General features: G+C 34.5%; 1 long non-coding RNA gene across 1 annotated transcript in view; it reads right to left on the bottom strand.

Moving 5' to 3' along the window:
* LOC134391665 (uncharacterized) overlaps positions 1-14,219 on the bottom strand; it is an 89,672-nt gene that overhangs the window by 51,582 nt on the left and 23,871 nt on the right. Inside the window, exon 2 of the long non-coding RNA XR_010025022.1 lies at positions 8,929-8,989. This is a non-coding gene — a long non-coding RNA (uncharacterized LOC134391665). The remainder of the gene's footprint in view (positions 1-8,928; positions 8,990-14,219) is intronic.

Below are 14,219 nucleotides of genomic sequence, written 5' to 3'. Positions count from 1 at the left end.
GTTCCTTCAAAAACTGTTCATTAGCAGTTGTCCTTTTCATTATATTTTTGGCTAAAACATTGGGAATTCAACCAAAATTAAATCTTACTAGGAAAGAATAATATTATTCTCAGTGATATAACTATGGTGCCGTGGTGGTAATGACTTACATTGTTTTTCTACTTAACAGAATATAATTTTCTAGTGAAAATCTAAAGATGGACTGAAGGTAGGAATAATTTTTAGCACTAAAACTTGTCTAAATTAAAATATAGGAGACAAACAGATGGTAATACTCATAAATTTATACATTTAAACTTAAGAATGTATGCTTATCATAAATTGGCTCTTTATTTGACTATGAAATGAGGCAGCAATTATGCAAAAGAACCGGAACACAGTACAGGTTTCATATCAATGAAATGTATGGAGAAACAATTATGCTGTAAAGATACAATAAACATGATTCCCCCTCTCACTAGCTGTGGGTATGCAGTGATGCTGTCCAGACATTCTGATTCTCAGCTTTCTCTCTGAGAAAAAGCAGTAATAATAATATTCTACCTTCCTTGCAATAAAGGTTTATGCTGAAAAGGAAACGATACACAGTAATCCAGTATCATACATGAGTCATTCCTAAGAGTATTTCATCCAGCAGAAGACATCTGTGGAACTCTCTAGGACTTGTTTGCAAACACCTATACTCCAATTTTCCTCTCCTTCCAGGTACATAGTAAGAATGTACTTTCTCGCCCCTTTTTCATTAGATGTATCCAGGTGATTTGTGTTGATCTGCGAGCTGTTTCCTCAGTTTCCCTTTCCCTGCCACATGAGTCAACATGGTGCCTGCATCTGCCTGGGCTCCGAGTAACTACCGTGTATCAAGCGGTGCACTCCTTGGTCTACAGCATGAGCAAAAAGTAAACTCTTGTTGAGATAAACCAATGAAATGTGGGGATATTTCACTACTGCAGCATAACCAAAAGTATTCTGACTCACAAAATATATAAATTCCAAAAGGTCAAAATTATCAAGTTTATGTTCAAAGGACTAAAAAGAAATATAAACTCTTCTTGCCACACTTTGCTTTTTAGATACAAGCAATGATGACATCTTCATCTCAATTATACACCATTTTTAAGATCTATAATTCTATTCAGCAACGTCAGCACTCTATTTTTTTCCATTATCTATTCATTTCCAGAGTAGGAAAATTAAATGGTAAGTTAATTGCACAAAAATTTTTACATAGACAAAAATGGTGACTCCAGTAAAGTTAACTGTTGAAGCAAGACTACAACAAAACTGCATAAAATTTTTATTTATAAACTGATGTTTTAAAAAATAAATTTGACATTAAAAAAGAAATATGGGGATACAAGCATTAAAGTCCATGTTCAAAATACAAACAGAAATTAGTCAAATGACCATATGCCATGTTTTGCAACCTAACGTCTCATAAGAAATTTAAAATTTTAGAAAAATAGATCCACTTATTAACTATTACTTAGATGAAAACTGTGACTTAAATTCCATACTTTAGATTAAACTGACCAATCTTTGTCAACTTTTGCCAGTCTTTGCTCAAAATAAATCATAACGCAGATGTGCTTTTTATGATGTATCTTGGTCCAGATGTATGCCTAAGTACTGTGGCGTGTCTGGATTCACATAAAGCTATGTGGGGAGTACTTTCTTTATGGAGCTTCCTCTGGCATACTTTACACACCTCTAGGCTTTTCAATGTATGCTTCATTACTCGTAATGAAAGACAAAATGTATACAATGAAACAATGATGTGAGGAAAATGGAGTTAGTTTAGTCAAGCCCTCTCACCTCATATCCGGCTGGGTATGATTCAGCACATCCATGGTAAACAAGTTACATAAGAGTAGTGTTAGTGTGCACGTGTGCCCATGTACCCCTTGGCTCGATGCCACTATTGTGTAGGCTGGTATATAAGACAGTGGCTTCAGACCACTGGTGGCAGAGCTTGCCTCTGAAATAAAGCATGTCTACTCTGCCTGTGGCTACTCGGTTTTTCTTTCACTTAACCTGACTTGCGGCCTGCACAAGACTGGGTATTGGGGTCTGTGACCAAGCCCATGAGAACGTTTTTGAGAGAGCTTATTCTACACAAAGCACTGTGATGAACGCTGGAGCACAGGTTCTCAAAGCTAGATGCATATTAGAGTCACCTGTGGAGTTTTTACTACGTAACACAGCCTGGGCCTCACCTGCAATCAATGAAATCAGAATCTCTGCAAGTGGGTCCTGAGTATCTGCCCCCTCACACCCTCAATCCCTCACTCCACCACCACCAAGTAGGAGGATTAGTTGGTCATATGGTAAGCTTAACTTTAACCTTTTTTAAGGCTCTCTATATTTAACACATAAAATTTGATAGGTTTTGACATAGGCAAACACACACATAAAACCATCACCACAATCAAGTTTCATTGTCTGTTCCTGAGTAGTTTTATTCTTCCCAGGTGTCTAGTCTAAGGGGCAGGTAACATTGAGAAATATGGTGCTACATAGAGATAAAGACATGAAGTGATGATCCTTCTCTCTAGTAGCATAACATCGTTTGTAGAAGACTTGGAATTAGACAATTCTAACCAAAATACAAGGGAGACTAAAATAAATCTAAATACAGAAACGAGCATTATGTTTTGAGATACTAATAGTTGGATGAGAAAAAATCTTCACATTTGCATTAGCTGTGATCAATTAAGTACAGCCTAATGAATGACATATTTCCATTTATATTTTACAGCATTGCTGTAGACAAAAACAATCATCATACTCAACATCTCAAATAACTTTTACTTTGAAATAAAAATTTAAAATACTTTTAAAAAACAAATAAAAATTGCTAACTCTCCTCTGAATCACATTTCAAAACAATATTTAATATTCAAAATATATTACAAAAAATTAATCAATGCTAATTTTGCTTTTAATTGTAATTTCCTATCTATAGAGAAATAGTTGTTAGGGGGTATTTCAGGATTTTATTTATTTAAAAATTCAATGAAGCTTACATCAAGCAAAATTTCATCTTACTTTTAACACTGAGGTAATTTTAACTCTTCCTATATATAATCTGACTTGACTCCGTTCCCTTGTTATAATTCATTTGAAGTTATCACAAAAGACTTTCTCATGTTTATCTGTATATACTAGTATTTATCACTATAGTTGTGGTCTGTCTGTCACTGATTAGCTCCATGAACTTTGTGTATTAGTCCGTTTTTGTGTTGCTATAACAGAATACCTGAGACTGGGTAATTTATAAAGAACAAAGGTTTATTTGACTTAACGATTCTGGGACAGCTGCATCTGGTGCAGGCCTCAGGCTGCTTCTACTTATGGTGGAAAGTGGCAGGCAGCCAGTGGGTACAAGATCACATGGTGAGAGGAAGCAAGAGAAAGAGGGAGAAGGGAGGTGCCAGGGTTCTTTAAACAACCAGCTCTTGTGGGAACTAATAGAACAAGAACTCACTCACTACACTCTCCAATCAGGGAGAGCATTATTTTACTCATGAGGGATCCACCCTCCATGACCCAAACTGCTCGCAACACTGCCAAGTTGGGGATTGGATTTCCACATGAGCTTTGGTGGGGGGACAACATATCTAAACTCTATCACTTGGTAATTCACTCAACCTCTCTGGCCCTTTATTTATATAATATGAACATGAGATTAGATACTCATAAAAAAATACTACATGATATGTCAATATGATTTTATAATTCTATATACAGAAATCTGCCCTTTTACAATAAGAGCCATCTCAAAATTTGGAAAACAGGGTTATTTTAAAGTCTTAGTGCTCAAGTCGTGTCTCTCAAAGTTGAACAGTAGGGCCTCTTCAGAAGAAAAAGTGTTCACAGACCTTCAGTGTGGACCTAAATTATATTTTTCTAAGTAGATATAAAACTAGATGTGTATTCTGAAGGCTTATAACTCTTATAAAACTATAAAATCTAGAGAAATTCATAAAATATAAACAAAACTATGAAACAAATTAATTATTTCCCTCCTGTTTATTGAACTAGACAGTTGAAGATTTTCTTTATTTCCCAAGACATAGGAAAAGAATGCCTTCATAGTAACTAAGTCAAGTGAGAAAAATGTTTATTTCATCGATAATTGATAAATCAGTGCAACCACAGTACATTCAATCTAGATTTTTTTTAATTACTGAAATGATTAAAACAATCTCTCAACTGTTTAGTTCAAAACTGTCATTGACGATGTTTGTGGAATATTACATATCATACTATTAACAGCTAATATACCTTGACACTTGGAAAGAAGTGACTAAGACCATGCATTTAAAATTTTATAAGGATTATTGTAAAGACATAATTTTTGATTTAAAACTTTTAACTAAACGAAAACATGATAAGGAAAATCTAGCTTGGCTGCTTTTCATATGATGACGATAAGAAGAAAGACTACAACTACTTGACCCAAGTTATATGAAGTAACTTCTAAATTCATGCAATCCAATGTCAATCTCTTCATCTCAAGTTTTCTACGATGTCCTTCTGGCTCTATTTCTATCTAGCTCAGCTCTACACTTTGAGCTTAAGAATCAAATATCCAATTATATACTTTTTAAAAACCCACTAAAAATTACATATTTATAAATACTTCAATATGAATATCTTGAAAAAATTATAATAATATAGACTTGGAGGTGAATTATTTGATGGTATATGTATACAACCATTTTGGAATCAAGTCAGAATAATCTACTTACATAATAGTTACAGCTCATCATGTCTCTTAAATTCCTCAGGACAAAAAACATTGTTTAGTCTCCACAGGTTTGGCAGCTTTAAATATCAGAGTATTAAAGAGCTCTGATTAAGTCCCTGATACTTTAGGTCTCATCTTAACATTCAGATAACATAGCTTAAACTAGGTCATTTCTAAGTTGTACGTATGAATTCCATTTCTGCGGCATTCCCAAATACAAAACTTTATGGGCTTCTAGAAATTACCAAACTAAACAATATCTCCTCAGTCTTACCTACCCAGGAGATTACAAGCTCCTCCTTATTTTAACCCTGTGTCTCTCCAAAATTGTTCAGGAAAGATTGGTTGAATATCCACCATGTGTCAGAAAAGGGTCTCAATGTGATGCCATTACACACAGTAATTAAGTGTGATTAGATTTGGGGGAATGGGGACAGGGAGTGGCAAATAAATCAAGAAGAGAGAAACTTGGTACCAGATTGTGAAGAACGTTGAATGGCATGCTGATGGGTTTGGGCATTTTCCTCTAGGCAATGTAAAGTCATTGAAATTTTTCAATGGGTGACTATTGTGATTATGTACAAATTTTAGGAGGAATTCTGGTGGCAGTGTGGTTGGTGGACAAATGAGGGAGGAATATAGAATTAATTAGGGGCTTATAAAAAAATCAAGAAGCAGAATTTCTGCTTCCAAAATTAAGGTAGTAAATACATAGGCAGAGAAGTTTGGGATAGATATAAAGATGGAAACTGTAGGATTTTGATGAAGGTTGGTTAAGGATAGGACAGAGTAAAGAGTATAGCATAAAATATTAATTCAATAAGGATTATTTGTTGAAAATCTATTAGGTTTCTAGCATAGATTAATATCAACCATCAACCCGGGCAGGACAGGCAGACTGAACTTATTAAAGTTTTGGGTGTCTTTGGGCCATCAAATTAAAAATATTCTAGTGCCAATTGGAGATACTGAATCTTGAAGAGTTCAAGCAAAAGAGTAAGTTCTTATCAGCGTAGAGATTAAAGGTTCTATTTTTGGTAGGGAGACAGCTTTTTCCACCTCTTAGCACAGTGTCTAGCTCATAGTTGATTTTCAATAAATCTGATGGATGAATGCTATATCCCAAATTCTGGTTGAAATATGTCTTGGCTTTTTCAAGCTAGAGCAAAGCTTTTAAAAATAAAAGGAAGGGGCAAAAACAGGAACTCACAAGAAAGTGATTGTGGCTTACATTTAAAAGGTTATTGTCAAAGAGGGTCACAAAAGGGCTGAGAAGGAAATATGATGGAGCAAATGTCCTGGAAGAAGGAAAAGTGGAAGATGGCAGGAGTAGCCTTGGGAAAGAACAAGAACATTAAAGACTTACTTCTAAGACAGGAGGGTATTTCTAAAGGTCAGATTCCTAAAAGCGGAAATGTTAGATCTAAATAAATCCTTAATTCTTATCTTTGGCCCTTGTCTTACTCAGCTGTAGCTAATCTTCTACACTACCAAACGACTCATCTTTCTATAGAAAGTCTACTCATATAATTCACTTGTTTGTATTTGGTAGCCTTATGCCTAGTGTATAAATCCAAATGTGTCACTGCAGCATTGTAAGAATTTGCACAAACTAGCCCCATCTCTGTCTAGTAGATAAAATATAAGAATATAAATTTGAATAATATGATGACATGCTAAGTTGATAGAACTATATTTAAATTAGTATATGACATGGATTACATATTGTTTTCAATTACCAAAACATTTTAAAAATTGATCATATTCAAACACTATTGTATACAACCAAGATACACTTAGAGATATTTTCATACAAATAAATCTCAGAATTTAAAAGGTGGAATGAGAAATAGACTTGGTATTCAGCAGAATTAATAAATTAGAAAAGAGAAAATAGCATGTGAGTAAATAATTCCAGTTTTGGCTTTTTGAAAGATCAATAAGACATGCACATTACTGGCATAATCAATGAAAAATAGAAAATAACACAAAAATTAGAAATAATGGGGAGCCTACCAAACTTATTGAGCAATAATTTTGCAAGACACAAGACTATAATTTATAAATATGTGCTAATAAAATGAAAAGCTTAATAAAATGGGAAAAACTTGAGGAAATGTCAGATTGAAAATTTACTCAATAATAAGTAGAATTCCTACAAAGTTTAAAAAAAAAATTGATGAAACACTTTTTTAAAAGTTTCAGATGCTATATCCAAAACACTTTCTGTGGCCTGATTATTTTACTAGTGAGTTTTTTTCAAAATTATCAATAAAAGAAATTACATCTGTCTTTCTCTCTCTACATATATATATATATATATATATATATCCACAGATATATTATAAAGTTTCCAATGTGACTATAACTTCCTTAATAGAACCAAAAAGATGGCAAGCAATAAAAATACTATATACAATTCTCATTTGGAACATTTTTTTGTTTAAATTCCCAAGTAAATAAAAAGGAATTGAGCTAAAGTACATAATAAAATAATAAGCTTCCTTCTATGCAAGGGTAACATAATATTAGCAAATCAACTGGCCAAGAGAGGAAAACCGAATCATCCCCTCAACAGATTTTAAAAAACGAAATTTACATATTTCAAGATTTATATAACATCAACAGACATTTCTGATAATCTATTTTAGATCATCAAGAATAGGATAACTTCTTAACAATAAAAAGAATAAAACTTACACAAATAGTTAATATGATACTAGATGACAGTCATGAGAGTCATTCCCAATAAAATCAAAAAGAACAAAGAGTCATTCACAGTTCTGTAATATTGAACTGAAAGCTATAGCCAAGGCAATTAAGTAGTGAACTCAAACTTTAAAAGTTTGTGATAAAAAAAGGAAAAGACAAGTGTCTAAAATTATTATTATTTGCCGATAATATGGTGCTTTCCTTGGTGCCACAAAAGAACCAACCAAAGAATAATTACAAATTAATATTATTTTTCTAACTCTGCAAAAACCCAACTCAAATAAAATAGATAATTCTGAAGTACCCAACACTTATGGGCCAGGCACTCTTCTAAGCACTTTACATGTGTTATTTAATCCTCAAGACAACCCCATCAGCTAGATATATACTAATAGCTCCATTTCTCAGATGAGAAAGCAAAGCCCAGAGAGTAGAAGATTTGCCGATGGTCAAACCAAGAGCAAGCAGCGGAGTAGGAATTCAAACCCAGGCTTCAGAGTCAGTGGGAGGCAGAGGGGAACCTACAATTTACATTACCATCACTCTCATTCCTTAAATACTTACAATCTGCTGTGTGTTCATATACTGAAAACATTCACCAATTTATACAAAGGGCTAACTGGTCATATTCAGTAGTGAGAATATGATTATTTTGTTCTTGTTTGTATTTATGTGCACTTAATATATTTATCCATTGTGAACATATGTAATCAGAAAAATATAATAAATGCAATTTTGAAGAACTTTGTTTGGATCATGAGCTCAGATGTAGAACTATCTGTAGTCATCTCCCTCAAATTCAATAGCATCAAAGGACTTTGCACCCATCTGGCTGACACCATGATTGTCATAAACTTAAGCAGCAAGTTTCAAGGGTGCTAGTCTTCGGTCCCTGCCAAGTGGTTATAAAACAAGAATAATAATGACTTCATTTCTCCTAGCTTAAAATTTTAGGAAACAAACTCTTAACGAGGATGATCCCCAGAATTAGACTGATTTACCAAGTTGTCAAAAGTGTGAGGTTTAATAGCACTTTAAAAGATAATTATGTATCTATTGAAGCCTGTAAGTTATATTTTTTATAATTTTACTGTGAGAAAATAAGTGGCACATAATTATCTGGAAAGAGAACTTTATATACATATTTCTATATACAATCCCTCCTATATATTGTTCACAAAATACGTTTGCTTGTAGCAGATGAATTAATTTCCAGACATTTTACTTTTTACCAGATGTTAGAGGAAAGTGATAAATAGTTCTCAAGTTTAAATGCCATATATTTTCATTTCAGGTTAATAATTTAAAATAATGTAAAAAAATTCTTTAGTGATTCTTTTTCTTATACAAAGAATTAAACCATGAGTGAAAAACAGTAATTCAATTTTCTCATTTCAATACCCAGAAATTTGTGTTCATTACTGATAAACAAATATAGTGATATAGTAAGTAGTTCTCCTTACCATTTGGATAGAATGCTTGAAATTTCATTTGGACAATTATCCCAGTAAAATTCCTGAAGATCTGAAAAATGAGAGTGATTGAGCAGAATCAACCAAGCATACTTTATATATCATTTTATAATATATTAATTACATGTGATCTTTGACTTATACCTGCCTCAGACTTCCACAAGGATGCACTGAGACTTGTGTTTTCATTTACTATGAATATTGTCTAAATTCAGGAAGCAGCAGGCCTTGTATTTATTCACGCACCACCTTTAGTGCTGGGAGCTACCTCCAGCCTGCCTGCCCTCATCCTCAACCCTGACCTACAGAAACCACACTGTGCAGTTAAGAGAAATAATTTACTCTGAACTCTGAATAGATACTTCTCTTAAGCAAAAATACAGAGACTGCACTACCACGTTCTTATTTTTTAATGGTACTTTACAAACTTTCTGTGTGTGGGGGGGGATTGCACTATAATGTTTCAGTGCAGTAAGAGGAAATCTATATCCTGAAATTTTTGACTTCAAATACTAGGTGAGGTAATTCATAAGTTTAGCAATTATATCACCTGTGGACATGTATTTATGTTAAGGTAACAATTACAAGGTTATTTCAAATATAGTATTATAATTGCCAAATACTTTTATAAAACCAGAAGAACTCTCATCAATCAAAAAAACCCTTATCTTTAAAAGATAAAGAAAATGAGACTTAAATGAGATAAGGAAGGAGAAATAGCTTGGCTAAGATCTTAGCTTAGAAGCAGTGCTGTGACCAGATTCTAACCCTCCAGGCTTTAGTTCACACTCTTACCATGGCATTATTTTAAAACCCATTTATGAAAGTTCTGATATATGCCAGGCATTTAATTGGGCACTAGGGAATCAGTAATGAACAAGATAAAGAACCTGACTACGTAAAGCTTAATTCTAATGATCTTGGTTCATTAAGTATTGAATACACTTTCCCATCCATGTAATTAATATGGAATGAAAATTTAACCAAGATACCAAGATTTCAGAATGTACTTGTATTATGAACCAAGCCTGGTTTCCAGTGAATAGTCTTTCTTAAATCTTTAAAATATATTTGGTCCACAAAGTGCTTAGCTAAACATCTGAATATCTTCAACATGTAGATAGATATTTTGTGTAGAGATAAAACTTTCAAAAATTGAAAGAAACAAATTTTGTTTACAATTGCATATTTTAAAAGGAGTCTTTTATTTGCTTACTGATCTGAATCTGTATCAGTGTCCAGGCTCAACGTGAAGCCTAAAAACATGCTGTAGAGATTAAAAGTTCCCACGTGTGTAAATGAGGAAATAGAGTCCACATGGAAGAGCAAAACAAAGACCTTGAGATCCAATCTGCAAATCATTTCTTAACTACTGTTTTGTATTTGGCATTGAGTTCAGTGTTCTGCTGACAGTAGGCATTCACAAAACAGAATCTGACATAGTTTAAAAACAAAAGATTGAATTTCTAGACCACTAAACCACATTTCTCACTCTTTCCTTTTTATACCTCCTACCAATAAGATATGAGTAACTACATTCCTGTTTAGTTGCATTATCTTAACAACTTTGTAAATATTAATTATTTTAGAATGACTTTCGCTTGAGGCAATTAGGATGTTTTCTGCATTATTAAAATATCAGTCGAAATCTGGAAAACAAAGAGCTTCAAATAATGTACTAAACATAAGCCCAAGTTGCCAAGTCTTGTCTAAAATTACAGTTCTGTCTGCCTAAAATTATAACAATTAACAAAAAGATATGTAGAATATTTACTAAGTGTAAAGTGATTGTTGGTGGTTTCCTAGTGACAGATAGTCCAAAGTCTCTGAATGTGGCTACTGTCTTGATTCACTTAGGAATACCTCTGTTTTAGCACAGTTAACTTTCAGATTCCCTGTAAACCTTAATATGGCATTCAGGATACTGAATTAGTGAATGATTTCACCAAAAAGAGTCAGTGTGCAGAATGGACCCATCAGAGAAGGCTTGGGGAGAATCATTTCCTTCGTTTTAGAGGAGACAAACCCACCCTTGGCCTATGGTCACATCGTTGGTGATGGATAGAACCGAATTTGGTTAATGACCCTTAATTACTAATTCCATGTCTTTTCCACAACATCATAGCTAAGCTTAAAAGTGTTTCATTCTTTTAGTCTGATACACTTAGGACATAAGGAGCATTTTATGGTGGATATCATAAAACTAAAATCCTAACATACATATATTACAATGATATATAGTACATAGTATTCCATGTATATTATATGTGTAATTCACTATATATTTGACATTAATTAGAAATGTCTAAACTTGTCTTCTGCTTCCACTGACCATCTCCATCATATCATGATACTTATCTGTATCATCTTTTCAGAAATATGAAATCAGAATCAATCACGCCACCAAGGTTTGTAGCCATTACCTTTGGCTTCCTTCATTCTACTTCCTTGAAGTAAATTTTGTTCATTAGATGAGATTTCTATAGATTTTTCCCAAGTATCTTCTACTTCTAGAATCAAATTTAATGTAATCCTAAGAAAAACTTAAGCGCTTATTGTTTTATATTATGCTCTTATTTCCAGTCTCTGCCATTATATAAATTGTGGTTATGAGATATGAGTTTTTCAAAAATTTCAAACATCAGTGTATGCTTCTTTTATTTATTTATTTACTTAAAGTTTTTACTTTGATTTACATCCTCAAAACACATGGTGCATGCATTAATATTGCCTGTCATCTGATCAGAGAAACAGTTTGTCTTGTAAGTACTATCTATTTACTGAAAATTCAGGGCTCAAACAAAACACAAATGATAGAAACATTATTTTATTCCCATTCATTTCAAACAAGGCATTAACAGGGAATCAAATGTTTATGACAGAAACAAGCCACGTTGATGCCAAATACGTTATCCAGGAATCTATCAGTTATATGTTTGAAATACGTTAACCAATTTTTTAATAATGTCTTTGTTATTATAAGGTTAAAGGTAGGAAAAAGGAAAACTAGAGAAAGGGGAAGAACAACTCTAATAATGATGACAAGAGTCATAGTTTACCATATGTCCACTATGAATTGTTGAAGAGTTTAAATCAGGGAGTGGCATGACTTAATTTACCTTTTTAATGACATCATCCTGGCTGCTAAGTGGAGAACGGATGGAAGATTGGGGGTGGGGTGACTGTAGAGAAGTGAGGGGCAGGGGAAGTTAGAAGTCTATTGCCGTAGTCCAGGCATAATATATTAATACTTTTTGAATGCAGTAGTAGAAATGGACAGAAGCATACACAGTTTAGATGTCTGGAGAATGAACTGTGAAGAAGAGAATCAAGGACGACTCAGGTTTTGGGCTGGAGCAACAAGACAGACTGTGGTGCCATTTATTAAATGTGTACCTAGGAAGAAACATATTTGTATACAGTGGAGCAGAAGGAGACTGGTTTGGCCATTTTGCTTATGTAGGTTTAAAAATACTTGTTATATAAATCATGGTTAACAGGCCATCCTTTCAAATACTGTAAGTTCTACCTTATCAACCACAGTTTCCTTGATAATAAGATACCAGTTCTCTCCATTTCTGATGCATTGTGTTGAGAGTTGCTATACCTATGCCACATAAGTAATTCCCATCTCTTCTATATTGTCAACATCACTTTCTACCAGCTACTTTCCCACAAATTGTTAATAATGCTCACGTGTCTCTTATCTGGACAATTGACATATCTGTCTACCCCGTGGATACTTCTAGTTAATATCCTCCCCTCCCTTACATAGCTAAGCTCCTGAAAAAAACATGACCTTGTTCTTCTTAACTCTTCCTTTTTTATTCCATTATGCCACTGAGTGGATATTTCCACTTCTGCTATGTTAATGCAACTCATCTCACAAAAATCCCCAGTAAACTCCTGTCTAGCTACACAACCATGCCAGTTGTCGGGCTCTTTTACCTGTCGGTAATCTTGCACCAACTGGGCCAATTGTCGAGCTAAGGCTGGGTCTGGAGCCCACGGACCCCTCAAACCCATTCACAGACTGGGTCACAAACCCTTCATACACCAGGCTGGGTCACCAGACTCCACACATGCAGGTCTATGAGCTAGGTAACCGGCCAAAAGGTCCTTGGAGCCATAGGTTGGAAAGCATGGCTGTGCTGGCAGATGCACGAGGCAAACGCCCACCTGCCTGCTTCACTCAAACTACTCTCTACCTCTCTCTCTCTCTCTCTCTCTGAAGAACACAAGAATAGCAACAAAACTAAAAAGATACATTGGTGTGCATGAGCACTAACTCCACACACACACACAATTTGCTTACAAAGAATGCTGAAGCACACCCAACTGGACCCGAGGCAAGGGCCCTGACCAAACTATTCTATTTTCCCAACAATTCCTATTAGAAACACCCCATGAATTATCTTGGTGAGCTCTTTCACTGGCTCTTTCTCCTCTTTGATGTTATTTTTCTAATTTTATCCTTTCTTCTCTCAACATTTTGCTTTGAGTGACAGTAACACTCTGTTTATTAAATGCTGATAACCAACGAATCTATATCTCTAATCCAGTCCTGCATTCTGACCTCTAACTCCACACATTCAGCCTACATGGTATCTCCACATGACTGCCACATAAACACTTCAAACAAAACATGGCTAACCACAGACAACTAAGCATTCCTTACTTCTACTCCCAGACCTCCCCTTCCGTTCCTGTTGGTGAAGAGCATCACCATGCACTTAAGACTGATTTCTGGGAATCAACACATAGTATCACATTCTCCACATCATGCACATTTTATCACTGACCCAGACTTGTCAATACTATTTCCTACGTATCCTACATCAACTCCTCTCCTTTTCATCCCCCCCCCCTCTTTTGGCCTTATTTCATGTCTCCATATTACCTAATCATTTAATGCTTCTTATTGTGCATTCCTCATATCATTAATTAACGAATAGCTGATTTATCCTAAAACTCTACTGAATTCATTCACTGCTGCCAAAGGTTTCTTTCTAAAATGTATAGCTCAGGTCCTCTCCTGATGAAAACCCTGTAAAAGATCTTCACTGCCTAAAGGAAAAAGTCCATGGACTTTTAACATAGCTTCTTGTGGTTCCCAAGATCCCACCCCTGCTTTACTGCCTAATCTTCATTCTTATCTCTCACCACACCCTATTAAGTCACATGGACCAGACAGGTTATGTCATGCTTTCTTCTCCTTTCAACTGCTCCTTGTCTGAATTATGTCTCCGTTCCTGCCCATAAAAAATCCCCTTCCTGACCTG

The sequence above is a fragment of the Cynocephalus volans genome, chromosome 1 (genome assembly GCF_027409185.1).
Source record: "Cynocephalus volans isolate mCynVol1 chromosome 1, mCynVol1.pri, whole genome shotgun sequence".
Taxonomy (NCBI): Eukaryota; Metazoa; Chordata; class Mammalia; order Dermoptera; family Cynocephalidae; genus Cynocephalus; species Cynocephalus volans.
Note: the sequence above shows the minus strand (reverse complement) of the source record. Positions and strands in the feature narration are given on the sequence as shown.